This window comes from Schistocerca serialis, chromosome 1 (genome assembly GCF_023864345.2).
Source record: "Schistocerca serialis cubense isolate TAMUIC-IGC-003099 chromosome 1, iqSchSeri2.2, whole genome shotgun sequence".
Lineage (NCBI taxonomy): Eukaryota > Metazoa > Arthropoda > Insecta > Orthoptera > Acrididae > Schistocerca > Schistocerca serialis.
Window position 1 is genome coordinate 1,023,358,441 of NC_064638.1, and position 17,040 is coordinate 1,023,375,480.

At 38.8% G+C, this 17,040-nt stretch overlaps 1 protein-coding gene across 1 annotated transcript in view; it reads right to left on the reverse strand.

Annotated features, from left to right (window-relative positions):
• LOC126455032 (lachesin-like) overlaps window positions 1–17,040 on the reverse strand; it is a 1,182,593-nt gene that overhangs the window by 736,378 nt on the left and 429,175 nt on the right. The gene's annotated exons all lie outside the window — the stretch shown is intronic.

The following is a 17,040-nucleotide window of genomic DNA, read 5'->3' on the forward strand; positions in this document are numbered from 1 at the left end:
ATTTGCAGCCATTTGCCGCTAGAGGGCTCCCATTTGCAGCGAGTGACACGTCAGTGTGTAATGTAAATATGTCTGTGCGTGAGAAACAGCGTTCTGTAATCGAGTTTCAAATTCGAAGAGTTTGCCCACACATGGAGCACCTTCTCCTTACGCAAGACAATGACAGACCACACACGAGTGCTACGACATCTACGACATCCAATGCCTTTGGTTCTCTGTCATCGATCATCCTCCATTCAGTCCCGACTTGGCCTCATCAGATTTTCGTCTGTTTTCAAAACTTAAAGAGCACCTTCGAGGACTTCACTTCGATAGTGATTAAGCTATGTAAGAAGAGGTGAGGTTGTGGCTCCGTCAACAAAGTCGAACATTCTACAGTGAGGTGTCAATAAACTGACAGGGTGACAATGTGAGAAATAAATATGTAGACATGAAAAATAAAGACGTAGAATGTTAATAACTTTTGGTTTATTTTAAAAGCTTTACAAGACCACGTCGTCTTACAAGGCATATGTGATTTGTTAGTAAAGCTTATTACTAACAAGAAAATAGAGGATACCAATAGCAAAGACAAATCTTTGAAAGTTATTTCAAAGATTCCTTGGTCACAATCCATCTCTGACATGATTCACAGACCATGCTGTGGATATCTTCCCTGTAATAATCTAATCCCTCAAAGCAGCTCCTAGTCGACGGGAATTGCCATCCTTGAAGAGGGAAACTGAACCTGTTGCATCACTGGAAAGGCAGCCCTTACCTTATCACTGTGTCCATGGGCGTTGGCAGTAACCAGACGGCCAACAACAAATATGCTCCGTGCGCGCATGCCACGTCATGCCTCCACTGACTAATGTCACACCGCCACCGCAAGGACCACTTTCCAAGAAGATCCAGAGGCTGAGGTGGCAAGTACTTTCCCTGCACCCGAATGTGCAAAGAGAATTGGGATTTGTCTGTGATGAGTAAATTCCTCCCTTCATTCATGGTCCAATCTCGACGTTGCTGTTCAGCAACAAAAGAATTCATCTCCGCTCTACCGTCAATTTGGCACACACTGCCACATCCCTGGTCTATTGATCATCTGCTCTGAGTCTTTGTTACGCAGTTCGTTGAAACTGCCTTGTAGACATCGCAGGATTTCGTCGTGCAGCTGATCCCAGGCCTCCGTGCTGTTTCGAGGGTTGACTGACACTGGACCCGCCTGGGTATATTTCTTTCTCTCGGAACCATCAACACAGCCTGGATATAATTCTGAGTGGTTAGATGAAGATTTGAATGCCGTTCTTCCAGAACACGAGTCCAGTTTCTTAATCGTTGCTTCTCAATAAGCTGTTAGATAAAAAAAAACTTACTAGCGCAGACTTGAGAAAACCACACAGGGTAGTAAACTACATCATCTGTAATTAATATGTCCCTTTTTATTGTTTCTGCTTTAGGGCATAGAACTCACGTTCGAGTGAAAATGACTGCGTTAATGAAGTGTGCATATGTCCTGATGAGGATTGGCGAGTTTTATATGACATGAGGATGTTTAAGGCATAAATTGATTTTTGAAATTTTACTTCGAGGTGGTCTGTAACCTCGAAATTATAAGTAAATAATGAGGTACACACTAGTCACATGTGATGTCGATATTGCCTAGCGTGATTCCATGCTTCACATGTAGTACTAACAATGTATGAAACATTGATACATTTAAATAAAACAACGAAGAGCGTTTTGTAGTGCATTTGCTCATTCTGGTGCACTGCAGTGTAACCTCGTTAGAGCTGTTCCTTTCAAAGCTGCAATCAACATAATACCTCGAACAGTACGTCACTATTAAATTGTGTAGCATGTTTTGCAGCTTCGAACATATATTTTTATTTCGTTAGATATATATTTTCTGACTTTGAACAATGGAAAAGATGAAAGCTGGAGGTCCTCTCTAGAGGTCTTTGACATCAAGATGCAACTTATAGCACTCATGATCTCATCTAGTATGCTTATTTGAGTTTTAAATAAAGCAATGATTCAAGAAAACGTGTACGAAAATTTTAACATTTTAGAAACAGGTCCTACAGTGTTCTTCACCCTTTTCTTCGCTAAATTATGTGTAACTTACCTTTCTGTGACGTTTAGAAATATTTTAATTTTAATTTTATTACATTACTTACGTTATCTACGAAACTACCAAATTTCTGGCATGAATACATTCAAATGCCGTTCTAAAGTCAATAAGAGTTTAGTTGAATCAAATCTGCGTGAAAATGTGGAGGTAAAGAAACAGAAAATCAATGGACACGTACAAAATAGGATGAGCACACGCGTCAGAAAAGTAAAACGAGCTCTTCGCACCACCACATTGCAGATGGCAAGCCACTGAGGATTCATCTGAAAGATAAAACAATAGATCAGCTTCAGCACTACTGTGGAATGGCTATCGAGGATAACATAAATAATTTAGAAAGTGTGAAGAAAGCAGTCTTGGTCTCATATCTCAGCACATCTCAACTGACAGAAAACCGATAATTAATTTTGCCCACTGTAACATCATAGATTAAGGGTCGACCTGCGACAGCAATCGCACAACTTGCGTACGGGCCGCTAGACGCCGCCGCGAGCGCTAAGAGTGCATTGCGGCCGGCCGCGGTGGTCTAGCGGTTCTAGGCGCTCAGTCCGGAACCGCGGGACTGCTACGGTCGCAGGTTCGAATCCTGCCTCGGGCATGGATGTGTGTGATGTCCTTAGGTTAGTTAGGTTAAAGTAGTTCTAAGTTCAGGGGGACTGATGACCACAGATGTTAAGTCCCATAGTGCTCAGAGCCATTTGAACCATTAGTGCATTGCGATCGCAGGCGCGCGTGTTGCATACGGGCCGCGAGGTGCCGCCACGAGCGCAACCGTATATAAGTGCCGACGGAGTTCGGCCAGCTCTCATTTTGTTGGCATCTCATTTTTGCCTATTCTCTTATTTGCTTAGTTGCTTAGCTCTTATTCGTTTATGGCTCACATTACTGTGCTCTCTTTCAGCCATTCTGATTGTTTTTATTTACTCCCAATTGAGAAGTGCTCATTTTGGCATTTCACTTTTGCATATTTCTCATATTGCTAATAATATGCTCCTTAGCTTTTTACAGTTGAATTGATAACATAGTCTCATGTACTGTTTGTTCATTTCGGCCTGTTCATATTTTTATGTTCTTTAAATACTGTAATAATTATCGGAAGCATCTCTTCCCTTAAAACTTGTGTAAAGTATTCTAGATGTAGAATTTGTTCTGTGACACATGTGTAAGGTTTTGAATACAAATTATATACGAAACTGTGCTTTAAAAGGAATTTATTTTTTTCAGTTTGTACTACATCAGACGACAATTTTGTGATATGAGGGAGAAATTTGAGGGGCGAACCCATGGAAATAGTCTTAAGTGATCCCCTTTAAAAATAAAAAATTGCGTGACACTGAAAGACGCGACACTGTAGGCACCAAAAATTTATATATATCAAATTATACGTCACACCACCTGGACCTAAATCATAATGTAAATTCCGAGGCTGAAGTGTCAGGAGTATATTATGAACATAAGAACTTTATTCCTTAAGCGGTTATGGAAGCCATGAAGTGAATTTTTAAGAACATACTTAGACCTTCGCCGAAAGTGTCTACGCAGATTGACTCAAAATCCACTGCATGTTTCAGTAATATTATCCGGGTAAGAATGCCCAAAAATGTGTTTGTAGGGTTAAATACACTGAAATGTGAGTTTTTGATGCTGAATTAACATTTAATGATGGCAATATTGGAAGAATAAGTGTTTTAACCAATCTTAAAATTACCCCACGCTGTCATACCGTAAACGAGTTGAAATTATTAAACGAGACGAGCCATGGTGTGGCACAGCGTGGAGCTGAGTTCACCACCAAGCAATAAGGTCAACTAGAGGGAAGAAGCTTTTAGAGAAGGAGAGTGGCAAAGATCATGGTGCTGACTAGGCTCCTGAGTGCTTTTGAGCCTTAATTTTAAAACATGGGAAACGTGATTTTCTCAAAAGACTTTTTTATGCTTTATGTACTTCCCCATCAAGAACTACTTGTGATACCTACATAAAAGTTTGTGACATGTTTTGTCATGACATACTGTACCCGCTGTTTCACAATCATAGTATCTGTTTGATAGCTATGTTTCTAGGGGCTAACATATACAAATATTCACAATAAAAAATGCCATATAAGTAGAAAAATTATATCTGCAGTTTTTTGTATCTCATCTCTTAATTCCGCTTCAGTAGACAGAAATAACGTGGATAAGTGATTTGTATAAATTTTTGATTGTTATCCTTATTGGTTCCAGAGTTAAAGGTTCATAAACTTGACCTACTTAACATTGTCAGCATAGACCCATCAAACTCACCTTAACACCTTTCTGCACTAAATGTAACAGCAGTACGATGCTACTGCTCGCTTATAAAAATTTAAATTGTATTAAACATGTTTCTGCTCAGTTAGAAGCGTATTTCAGCAAATATACTAGCTTATGTACATATTTGCATTTGAGATTGCTACAGAATTAATTCTGAACGACATTAATCTCTGTCTGTATAATACATTCATATCAAATTTTATGGTAATATCTACATTTCTGAATTTTATGACGCTGTGTTACAAAATAGAAACAACAGGAACAAATAAAATATTAAGTAATATAACAGACTACGTTGTAGGAAGAGAATTTCTGTGAATTAATAAATATTTTCGCAGAGAACTTATCATTATGAAAAAATTATGTAGTTCTGTTTGTGCGATTATGACTGAGAAGTACATTATCATTCATAAACAGGCCTACAGCATGTTAAAGGGCTCACTGCAATATGTGATTACGGCATTCGTATAACTAACAATTTCTTTTTTTGTTAACAGGTAAGGAAAGGACTGGAAACCATCTCGCATCATTTGCTTCTGTTGATAGTTCCATTCTAAACATAATATACGTCACATCAGATTCGGAAATACCACGAATGTTATTTATCATGTAACAATGTTTCCTGTGAGACTTATCTGTGACCGTGAATTATTCTCTCGAATATAGACCCTGTCGTTAATCACTTTCATCTTACATTCACCTTCATACTACACAGATACATCTTCTTTTCCAGAGCGATAATTGTTTTGATTTCCTTCTGAGTAATTGCATACTTCGTAAATATGCTAGCTGACAACGACAGACAGTATTATGAAGAAAATATTGAGAATATCTATTTATAATTACTACACACACACACACACACACACACATATATATATATATATATATATATATATATATATATATATATATATATATATATTGTGTGTGTGTGTGTGTGTGTGTGTGTGTGTGTGTGTGTGTGTGTGTGTGTGTGTGTGTGTGTGTGTCGTGTACGCCAAATATACCAAACAGACGATCGTATCCTACCACTACAGAGTCTGTACCCTGGGTGTCGAAATTACAACGATAGGTGTAGAGTACTCATATCATCCAACAGCCATTTTCGAAACAAGTGAAGTATTTCTATTCCGTAGTTCGTCATTATTACACATATAAAATACATCAATAACAAAATATATTCCTCTTTCTCAACTAACTGCAAACAATAACTAGGCTACAGTAACATTCAGCATTAATATTCATAAATATATATAAACAGAATTTTGGAAAAATCTATCACTAATTATCATTGATATGACAACGGTGTCAAATGTAAATTATATTATGTTAGTTACTAACTACGATGTTATTTAAACCAGGAACGAAATCTATGTGATATTTAATGTTGCATAATTTGCTAGCAGCGTTTCCAAGCATGTATTGTTCATTAGAGCATAGAGGTTGACTTTAACAGTGAGCCATCTTATGGAGTTTCAGGCACGAGAAGTCAATTACAAGTGAATGTTCTTTAGTAATGGAATAAGGCATAACGATTTGCAACTGCGATGTTATTCAGTGGAAGTCACAGGCTAAACATAATTAATCATAGCACTGATTCCTGCATGGACCAACTCTCATTAAGAAACGTATCATGTAATGTTTAGGATTTAGAAACGTTGACAGTGAACGACGACATGCTAGCAGTTCATATTATGTTTGTACCCTTTCCTTTCAATATTAATTAGGCTATACGAAAATTCAACATTAATATTCCTATAGATGTATAAAAAGAATTATACAAAAATGTATCGTCAACTATTACTGATGTGGCGATGGCGTCAAATGTAAGTTCCCTTGAAAATTACGTTCATGGTAGTTCTTATTCTTCCAGTTTCAAAGAGTAAGCGATCCTTTTCTATCACTTAGTTCGTTAATGTCTCTTCTGCAAATTGGTTTACACAATAAGTAATCTTTATTCTTGCAATCCTCGTTCTGGTGTCAGACTCAATAGCCTTTAGTCTCTTTGATTCCGTCTTCTTTTCAAGACTTGTAGAGTTATCACTTTAAAAAATCTGTTTCTTGTTTCTGTCCTTGTTTTCACGAATAATATTATTGAGATTGGTCCTCATATAGCTTTCCAATAGACATCCAGGTCAATATCATAAATTATACAACAGGAAGTGAGAGACTTGCTTGACAAGTTTATGATATAATTTTTGTTCAGACTGGATACTTATAATCTAATTTTTGCTCAGACTGGATACTTGCCTCTAAAGTCAGCAGTCTTTGTCTTTTTTATGCACATATTCATTTTACATCCCGAACACATGTTTTGAACTTAATGTACAAATCTCTGGAGTCATCCTGAAAAGCAATTTGGAAACCAGTGAGCTTACATCTTATTCTTATATCATTATCATAAACATAAATTGGTGTAGGAGATGAATATATATCTCAAATACTTATTGGTTAATGTAGAGTCCTTTGTATAGTAACTTTTCACTATATTTTGTCTATAGTTTACATGTCGCTACGGTTTTGTGCGTTTTCCTCATTAGGAGTATATTAGTCCCTATTCTTTTAACAAGTTTTATGTGTGTTCTTCTATATTACGTGGCTATCAATAACAACACCCAAGAATTGATAGCAGTCTACAAAATTTGTCATTGGATCGTCACACTTAAGAAAGATGTTATTTGATTTATGTGATTTTCTTGCGCTAAACTATCGTATCTCGTGTTACTAATGCGCTGTTTTCACTGATATATGCGTTTGCATGACTTAAGTATGCTCTCTTCCAGGACCTCTTGAATCGACGGTTCCCATAACAGAAGTTGCACTTGGATACATGATCAACTTTTCACTAACAGTTCAAGGCTTTTATTTACATATAATACAGATAGCAGTGGCTCCAACACTGACCCCGGCAGAATACTGTGCTTCATTAGCTCAAAAGTGGAGCACATAATTATGTCTATTCTGTCAGTACTGTTTTATCACATATTATTTTATAACGACAGCGCTTTTCTTCACACATCACGTAAAAGTTTCCTTAAGCTTCATTACTGATCCTGTGAAAAAATATGAGCGACAGTAGTAATAATCTCCAGAAATAGTCTCTCAGAGTTTTTTAATGAATAAGTAATGCGCTGTCTTGTCAGGTGGAATTATGAACGACTAACTTTTCCTCGGCCATCGAAGGGGTGGAAGCGTTTATTACAGTTCTGAAACTATGGAGGCCTACGCATTTTCCAAACAATACACTTCCCGAAAGGTAAGACTACGTTTAGAGCCTCACGTAAAACTCTTCACATTTTCTGGAGACAAAAATAATCAACTGGAGTAGCAGAATAGCATTGTCAGTACATTAGATCAAGAACAATGTTCATTTTATAAATCATAAATTCTCCATAAATTCTTTGCTGTTGTTTTTAATGTTAAAGTTACATTATTACAACAGTGTCGTAAAAACAAATAATCATATGCACAAGTAGTACAGTAATAGAAGTTTGCGTATTGAGAAAGGGGACATTCAGTGGCCTAAGTCGTGTGCCTATTGCGCTTTCTTTTTATGTACATTGAGAAACATATGAAATTACTCGTTCAGAATATGAACTGACTCGTGTAGTACACTCATGCTGGCAACAAAACAGTAACATTGAATCTACCAGCACCTTTACTTTTTTACTCGTCCTTTATCCCATTCATTCCTAAAATGTGGATATCATTGGACAACGTTAAGTGTCAAATTAAAGACAGTCGTCATATCTGAGTTAAAACAATACTTTGTCCTATCCCTCTATAATATTGCCTATTCATGGTTGTGTATTTGAGTTGCCTGAAGATATACTGTTCACAGAAAATGACACTCACTTATAGTTACATCAAATAACCCAGAAATAAACGTTTGATCATAAATTTCGAAATGCACATTCGGATCACATGCAATCTGAAACGAACTGTATTCGCTAAAACTTCTTTTAAACGCATAAGTAATACTTCTCACTTGTATGATCAACTAAAAACACCGACTCACAGTAACTTCATCATTTAAACTAACGAAAATTCTTTCAACGCGACTTCTTCGTATTTACATAATAGTCAATACCGTCAGCCATTTGAAATTCACTACTGTATAAAATTCACTTCTGCCGTTTTCCATGCGTTGCGGTAATCAACTGTATACGTTCATGGTGCTTCTGCCTGTTTCCTCACTCCATCTGTCCAAATTGCATCAGATGTAGACAAGGTCTTTGTTTATTTCTTGGAATCCAGCAAAGAACTTCCTTCTTCCATTTACCATTTACCCGCTTCCTTATGTGTCACAATTACTTCTTTCCCCCCAATCTCTTCCCAATCATGTTTGTGTTTACTTGTCTCTCCCACTAACTCCCAACATGCATGAAGCCACTGCTGAGCAATCCACTATTTTAGATTGATTTTCGCATAATAATTCTTCGTTGCACTACCACAAGCCAAAACTTGCAATACACATTGCAGATTTTCATATACAGACACAATGGAATCCACTACTGAAATGCATATTTCGGCCACCGAAAGCTCTTGGGAACGTTATTACTCTAACATTTATTTCTGCTCCTGCCGATCGAGTGATTGTTTGCAGTTGCGCTAACGAACAAAATCACTGCAACTACGTCCATGATTTCGTTATCAATTTTACCTATTTTCTTAACATTACTTTAGCTTCACTATAATTGATTTTCAATTTTATTTTCACCTTTTTTTTATATTTGGTTTTTCCTGTCGCTGTGGAAATGTATCTGCACATAACAGTACAGTGTGTATCAAAAAGAATCATCCGATTTAAAAAAAACGTAACTTTTGTAGTAAGATCTTATGGGAACAAAGAGCTTAGGTCATCGGTCAAAAGAATCGTAACTATTATGTTATCTGAGATATGTGCGTGAACAGCGTACTGCTGGACAGAGCAAACTCTCGAGTTTTACATGGTTCCCGTTAGGTAGCAGCAGTATATGCTCACTTCAGGTCTAGTAAAAATTAAAGTCAGGGCAAGATAATGTGTTTTGTGTTCTACGTTTTCCGCAGTGCGGGTCAGTATTACTCGTTCAGCATGGCTTTCGTACTATGTATGGTGTGGATCCTCCTACATAACAGAGCATTAGACGATGGCATGAACAATTCCTAGAAACAGGATAACCGGACGTCCCCGAGTATGTGATACAGACGCATTGGCCACAGTTTCACAAGTAAATTGCATAAAAACCGTTCGCCGTGCAGCCCGACAGCTCAACATGCCCCCGATATCCGTCTGGCGTGTGTTGCGTCGAAGTTTACACATGAAACCATACAAAATTTAGCTACTGCAAGCTCTTCGTAAAGGTGACAAACAACAACGTGTGGAGTTATATAATTTCGTTCTTGGCGGAATGGAGGATCACAGTTTTCTTCCATGCTTAGTGTTTAGTGACGAGGCAGAAGTCCATTTAAATGGAAAGGTGAACCGTCATAATGTGAGAATATGGGATACGGAACAACAACAAGAAATTGTACAACGGAGATGGATTCTTCGAAATTTAATGTGTTTCATGGAGTTTCATGGGAAAAGTTGTATGGTCAATTTTTCTTTGCCGAGAACACTTTTACAGGAAGCACATATCTCGATATGTTTGAGAACTTTCTTTCCCACAGTATCAGACTGATTTCAACGACTCCATTGATCAACAGAATGGGTCACCGCAACACTGGAAGTGTGTGAATTTTTAAACCAAAGGATTACTGAACGATGCATCAGTCGCACTGGACCCCCAAATGATTTAGCCTTACATTACTGGTCTCCAAGGTCACCGGACCTGACTGTATGTGATTGTTTCTACATCGCATAACAGCACCCGTGGAAGCCGTAACTCAAGACATGCTCGCTGCAGTGTGGGAACAATTTGAATACCACATTGACATACGCCGTGCCTTGAAGGGGACCATACTGAACAGCTATGGAAAGGTATGAAAAGAAACTTTTTGAGTTTCCCGTTCATCAAAAAAGAAAATTCATTGTGTATTGCATTGATTGATATTATTTTTCTTTATTTTCTTTACTTAAATATAAGCTATATGTAAACTGAACGAGGTATAAGCCGAAGTCATGGCCAAAAGTAAATTAACGAATTGTTTTGTGGCAAGGGTAATGTTTTGACACATCGTTAAATCTCTGTAAGAAACGAAGTAAGAAATATGCTCTTCAGTTTATTAATTCACATATCTTCACCCTTTTGTTCGGGAAGTGGCAGCGTACGGACGTATGCTTGGATCCGTCGTACCAGCATTGTTGAAAACGTGTATTTTAACCATTCATAATAGTATTATAAAAAGTTATTAGAAGAGGAATATTTACCCTCAAGGATCATCATTTCACTCGCTGCCGAGGTCCTGCATTAAGACGTCCGGTGCAGACAAGAAAGATTAACGTCTGGAGGAGCGTTCCTGCGTCGACATTGTCACACTCAAGATTAAACAAAATTGAATTAATATGAAGGTAATGACTCAGACTTGATAGGCACCTATTGAACTTGGTTTACTTATACTAAAGATACTGTGTTTCATGTGTTTACGAACTTATACACAGATCGATAATTTCAATGGTGCGGTGATCATTAGGTACCGCACACTACTGGAAGCAGCAGTAAGTAATGCAAATCATGTTTACTGACCTTAAATGCAATCATATTCATGGTCTGTTGATATTGGTATCAGTTAAAGTTCACCCAAGACTGTGCACAGATTCATAAATTACCTTCAAAATTTTCTCAACTATTCTTTCCAATCAATTTTTCCAATTATTCAAGCAATTATTAATCCATTTCCATATACAAATGCCTATTCAATATGTTTATTAGTTTGAGAAATATAGAAGGGCCAAATAGAATTATTCTTTTTGATATACCCCATACTATATTTTTGTATTTGCCATATCATTCATTCTGACAAATAAAGACAATCAGCCTTAAAAATACATGACATACAAATAGCAAGAACAACTGTAACTGAAAGCATTTAGGATTACTCCAAGATGCTATACACTGGAAATATTACTACTTCCTGTATAATTTATTTCAGCAACAATATTGCATTAAATTAACATTTACAGTTCAAAAGAAGTTGCGCATCAGTGTAACAATTATTTTTCCTAGACCTGACTCGTAGCTATATTTTCGAATTACTTTTTCATTTCCTGATGTTCAGGTAAACTTTTTTTTTAGATTCATATGCCGTCTGGCTTGTTTGAAGCGGAACACCATACATTCCCCTCCTGCGCCAACCTCTTCGTCTCAGAATAGCACTTACACCCTACCTCCTCAGTTATATCTACATCTGCTTGACTACCCTGCAATTTAAAATTAAGTGCGTGTCAGAGGCGTCATTGAACTATTTTTAATCTATTTCTCTGTTGTTCACTCTCAAACGGAGAGTGGTAAAACACAATATAAATCTTTCCATGAGAGCTCTGATTATTAATACTTTATTACGAAGCTTATTTCTCCCTGTGTAAGTGAGTGTTAACAAAATATTTCCGCATTCGGAGGAGAGCATTGGAAATTGAAATTTCTTGAAAAGATCTCGCTGCAACGAAATGCACCTGTGTTTTAATGCTTGTCACCTCAACTTGCCTATCACACCCATGACATTCTCTCCCTTATTTCGCAATAATACAAAATGATATGCCTTTCTCTGAACTTTTTCGAAGATATTGCCCCTCTTTCACCACAGCTTAACTCTTTTTTTCTCAGAATTTCGAATGTCTTGCACCATTTTAAACTGTCAAACGCTCTTTCTTGGTGGAAACACCCTGTGAGCGTATCTTTATTTTTCTTCAGTCTTTCTTCCATTATCAAATGACTATCTGGTGCCTTTATCTTTCCTAAAGCCTAGCTGATCATCATCTAATAGAGCCTCAATTTGGAAGCATGAGCTGTTAAGCTGATTGTGCGATGGTTTTCGCATATATCTGTCCTTGCTCTCTTGGGAATTGTGGGGATGATATTTTTATGAAAGTCTGAAGGCATGTCACCAGTCTCATAGATTATACACGTTCTAAACATTTCATATTGAGAAAAATTTGTTACACCGAACATAAAATGTCTTTTAAGTTTTCACGTAAATCGAATAAGTGAATCTACACGCTGAAGGAGTTCCTTTTTTCCGATAAAGAGATTTGCAAGAGACGTAGGCTACATAAACGGGTGGTAGGAGAAACTGGCGTCGTGAAATGGTGATGCATCAGTAGAAGTCACGTTTGGTTACTGATTTCTTGTAAATTATTCAAATTCTTATATCACTCAAACAGGAATACAATTTTTGCATATTCAGTTCTTCGGTAATCAGCAAGCTTCGCGCTTTCTCCTTCAACAGTTATATTGCTACATAATTATGCTATTGCTATTTTGCGGAGTACTACGTCATTAGTATCAAAATTAAATATGGGTCACAAAATTATTGTTATGTGTGGTTTTTATTGCAGTTTTCTTCAATTAAGACATAGAGAAGCATTTCGATTTCAACAAATAGCGAATACGACTGGTACTCAAAGTTTCAGTCGTCATCTCGAAAAAATTTAATTAGGTAATTAATTTTTTGTTTTCTTGACAGTTAAATGTCTGTACTTCTGGTAGACAATGATATCCCCAAGCTGCAGTACCGTAGCAGGCCACTAGAGGTGAGAAAACAAAATAGCACAGCCCTTCTCCGCTACAATGAGGTGACAAAAGTCATGGGATAGCGACATGCACATATACAGACGGCTGCAGTATCGCTTATACAAGTTACAAATAGGTATTGCACTGGCGGACCTTTCATTTGTACTTTTGTGAATCATGTGAACAGTTGTCCGACATGATGATTGCCACTCGGCGGGCATTAACAGACTTTGAACACGCAGTGGTAGTTGCAACTAGACGCATGGGATATTCCATTTCGAAAATCGTTAGGGAATTCAATATTCCGAGATCCACAGCGTCAGGAGTGTGCCGAGACTACCAGATTTCAGGTATTACCTCTCATCTCGCAAACGCACTGGCCGACGGTCTTTACTTACCGACCGGGAGCAGTAACTTCTGCGTAGAGTTGTCAGTGCCAACAGACAAGAGACACAGCGTGAAATAACAGCAGAAATGAACGTGGGACGTCAGATGAACCTATCCGCTAGGACAGTGCGACTAAATTCGGCGTAAATGGGCTATGGCAGCAGAAGACCGACGTGAGCACCGTTGCGAACAACAAGAAATCATCAGCGCTTCTCCAGGGCTCGTATCGAGCGAGGCAGAACTGTGGCTAGCACACTGGACTCACATTCGGGAGGATGACGGTTCAAACCCTCGACCGGCCATCCTGGTTTAGATTTCCTATGATGTCCCTAAATCGTTTCAGGTAAATGCCAGGATGGTTCCTTTGAAAGAGCACGGCCGATTTCCATTCCCATCCTTCCCTAATCCGAGCCCGTGCTCCATCTCCAATGATCTTGTAGTCCACGGGACGTTAAACTCTAATCTCCTCCTCCTTGAGAGCTCACGACCATATCATCTGGACCTTAGACAGCTGGAAAACTTTGCCCTTGTCAGATGAGTCCCGATTTCAGTTGGTAAGAGCCTATAGTAGGGTTCGAGTATGGCGCAGACCCAACGAAGTCATGGACCCAAGTTGCCAAAAAGGCACTGTGCGAGCTGTTGGTGACTTCCTTTTGGTGTAGGCTGCAACTACATGGAATTTACTGGGTCCTCTGGTCAAACTGAACCGATAACTGGCTGGAAATGGTTATGTTCGGCTACTTGGAGACCATTTACAGCCATTTATGAACTTCATGTTCCCAGACAACGGTGGCATTTTTATAGATGATAAAGCGCCATGTCACCTGGCCTCAGTTATTAGCGACTGGTTTGAAGAACATTCTGGACAATTCGAGCGAATGATTTGGCCACCCAGATCGCCCGACATAAATGCCATCGAACATTTACAGCATATAATCGTACCCGTGGTCTAGGGGTAGCGTCTTTGATTCATAACCAAAAAGAAAAAAAAAAGTCTTCGGTCCCGGGGTCGATCCCGCCACTGCCTAAATTTTGATAAATAATCAGCATTGGCGGCCGAAGACTTCCGGCAGAAGAAGTCAGCCTCATTCTGCCAACGGCCTTGTCAAAGAGGGCGGAGGAGCGGATAGAGGTTCAGGGCACTCTCTTGTCCTAGGGGTGGGAAACTGCCCCTACAGGCGGAAGAATCAGCAATGATCAACGACATGAGGATGCAGAAGGCAATGGAGACCACTGCATTAAAGACACGTAACGTGTGTCCACAGGACATGTGGCCTGTAATTGAAAAAGTGTCATGATGATCTCTCCATTGGCAAAAGATTCCGGAATAGTCCCCCATTCGGATCTCTGGGAGGGGACTGCCAAGGGGGAGGTTACCATGAGAAAAAGATTGAATAATCAACGAAAGGATAACGTTCTACGAGTCGGGGCGTGGAATGTCAGAATCTTGAACGTAGTAGGGAAACTAGAAAATCTGAAAAGGGAAATGCAAAGGCTTAATCTAGATATAGTAGCGGTCAGTGAAGTGAAGTGGAAGGAAGCCAAGGATTTCTGGTCAGATAAGTATCGGGTAATATCAACAGCAGCAGAAAATGGAATAACAGGTGTAGGATTCGTTATGAATAGGAAGGTAGGGCAGAGGGTGTGTTACTGTGAACAGTTCAGTGACCGGGTTGTTCTAATCAGAATCGATAGCAGACCAACACCGACAACGATAGTTCAGGTATACATGCCGACGTCGTAAGTTGAAGATGAACAGATAGAGAAAGTGTATGAGGATATTGAAAGGGTAAAGCAGTATGTAAAGGGGGACGAAAATCTAATAGTCATGGGCGACTGAAATGCAGTTGTAGGGGAAGGAATAGAAGAAAAGGTTACAGGAGAATATGGGCTTGGGACTAGGAATGAAAGAGGAGAAAGACTAGTTGAGTTCTGTAACAAGTTTCAGCTAGTAATAGCGAATACCGTGTTCAAGAATCACAAGAGGAGGAGGTATACTTGGAAAAGGCCGGGAGATACGGGAAGATTTCAATTAGATTACATCATGGTCAGACAGAGATTCCGAAATCAGATACTGGATTGTAAGGCGTACCCAGGAGCAGATATAGACTCAGATCACAATATAGTAGTGATGAAGAGTAGGCTGAAGTTCAAGACATTAGTCAGGAAGAATCAATACGCAAAGAAGTGGGATACGGAAGAACTAAGGAATGACGAGATACGTTTGAAGTTCTCTAACGCTACAGATACAGCAATAAGGAATAGCGCAGTAGGCAGTACAGTTGAAGAGGAATGGACATCTCCAAAAATGGCCATCACAGAAGTTGGGAAGGAAAACATAGGTACAAAGAAGGTAGTGCGAAGAAACCATGGCTAACAGAAGAAATACTTAGTTGATTGATGAAAGGGGGAAGTACAAACATGTTTCGGGAAAATCAGGAATACAGAAATACAAGTCGCTGAGGAATGAAATAAATAGGAAGTGCAGGGAAGCTAAGACGAAATGGCTGCAGGAAAAATGTGAAGACATCGAAAAAGATATGATTCTCGGAAGGACAGACTCAGCATACAGGAAAGTCAAAACAACCTTTGGTGACATTAAAAGCAACGGTGGTAACATTAAGAGTGCAACGGAAATTCCACTGTTAAATGCAGAGGAGAGAGCAGATAGGTGGAAAGAATACATTGAAAGCCTCTATGAGGGTGAAGATTTGTCTGATGTGATAGAAGAAGAAACAGGAGTCGATTTAGAAGAAATAGGGGATCCAGTATTAGAATCGGAATTGAAAAGAGCTTTGGAGGACTTACGGTCCAATAAGGCAGAAGGGATAGATAACATTCCATCAGAATTTCTAAAATCATTGGGGCAAGTGGCAACAAAACGACTATTCACGTTGGTGTGTAGAATATATGAGTCTGGCGATATACCATCTGAGTTTCGGAAAAGCATCATCCACACAATTCCGAAGACGGCAAGAGCTGACAAGTGCGAGAATTATCGCACAATCAGCTTAACAGCTCATGCATCGAAGCTGCTTACAAGAATAATATACAGAAGAATGGAAAAGAAAATTGAGAATGCGCTAGGTGACGATCAGTTTGGCTTTAGGAAAAGTAAAGGGACGAGAGAGGCAATTCTGACGTTACGGCTAATAATGGAAGCAAGGCTAAAGAAAAATCAAGACACTTTCATGGGATTTGTCGACCTGGAAAAAGCGTTCGACAACATAAAATGGTGCAAGCTGTTCGAGATTCTGAAAAAAGTAGGGGTCAGCTATAGGGAGAGACGGGTCATATACAATATGTACAACAACCAAGAGGGAATAATAAGAGTGGACGATCAAGAACGAAGTGCTCGTATTAAGAAGGGTGTAAGACAAGGCTGTAGCCTTTCGCCCCTACTCTTCAATCTGTACATCGAGGAAGCAATGATGGAAATAAAAGAAAGATTCAGGAGTGGAATTAAAATACAAGGTGAAAGGATATCAATAATACGATTCGCTGATGACATTGCTATCCTGAGTGAAAGTGAAGAAGAATTAAATGATATGCTGAACGGAATGAACAGTCTAATGAGTACACAGTATGGTTTGAGAGT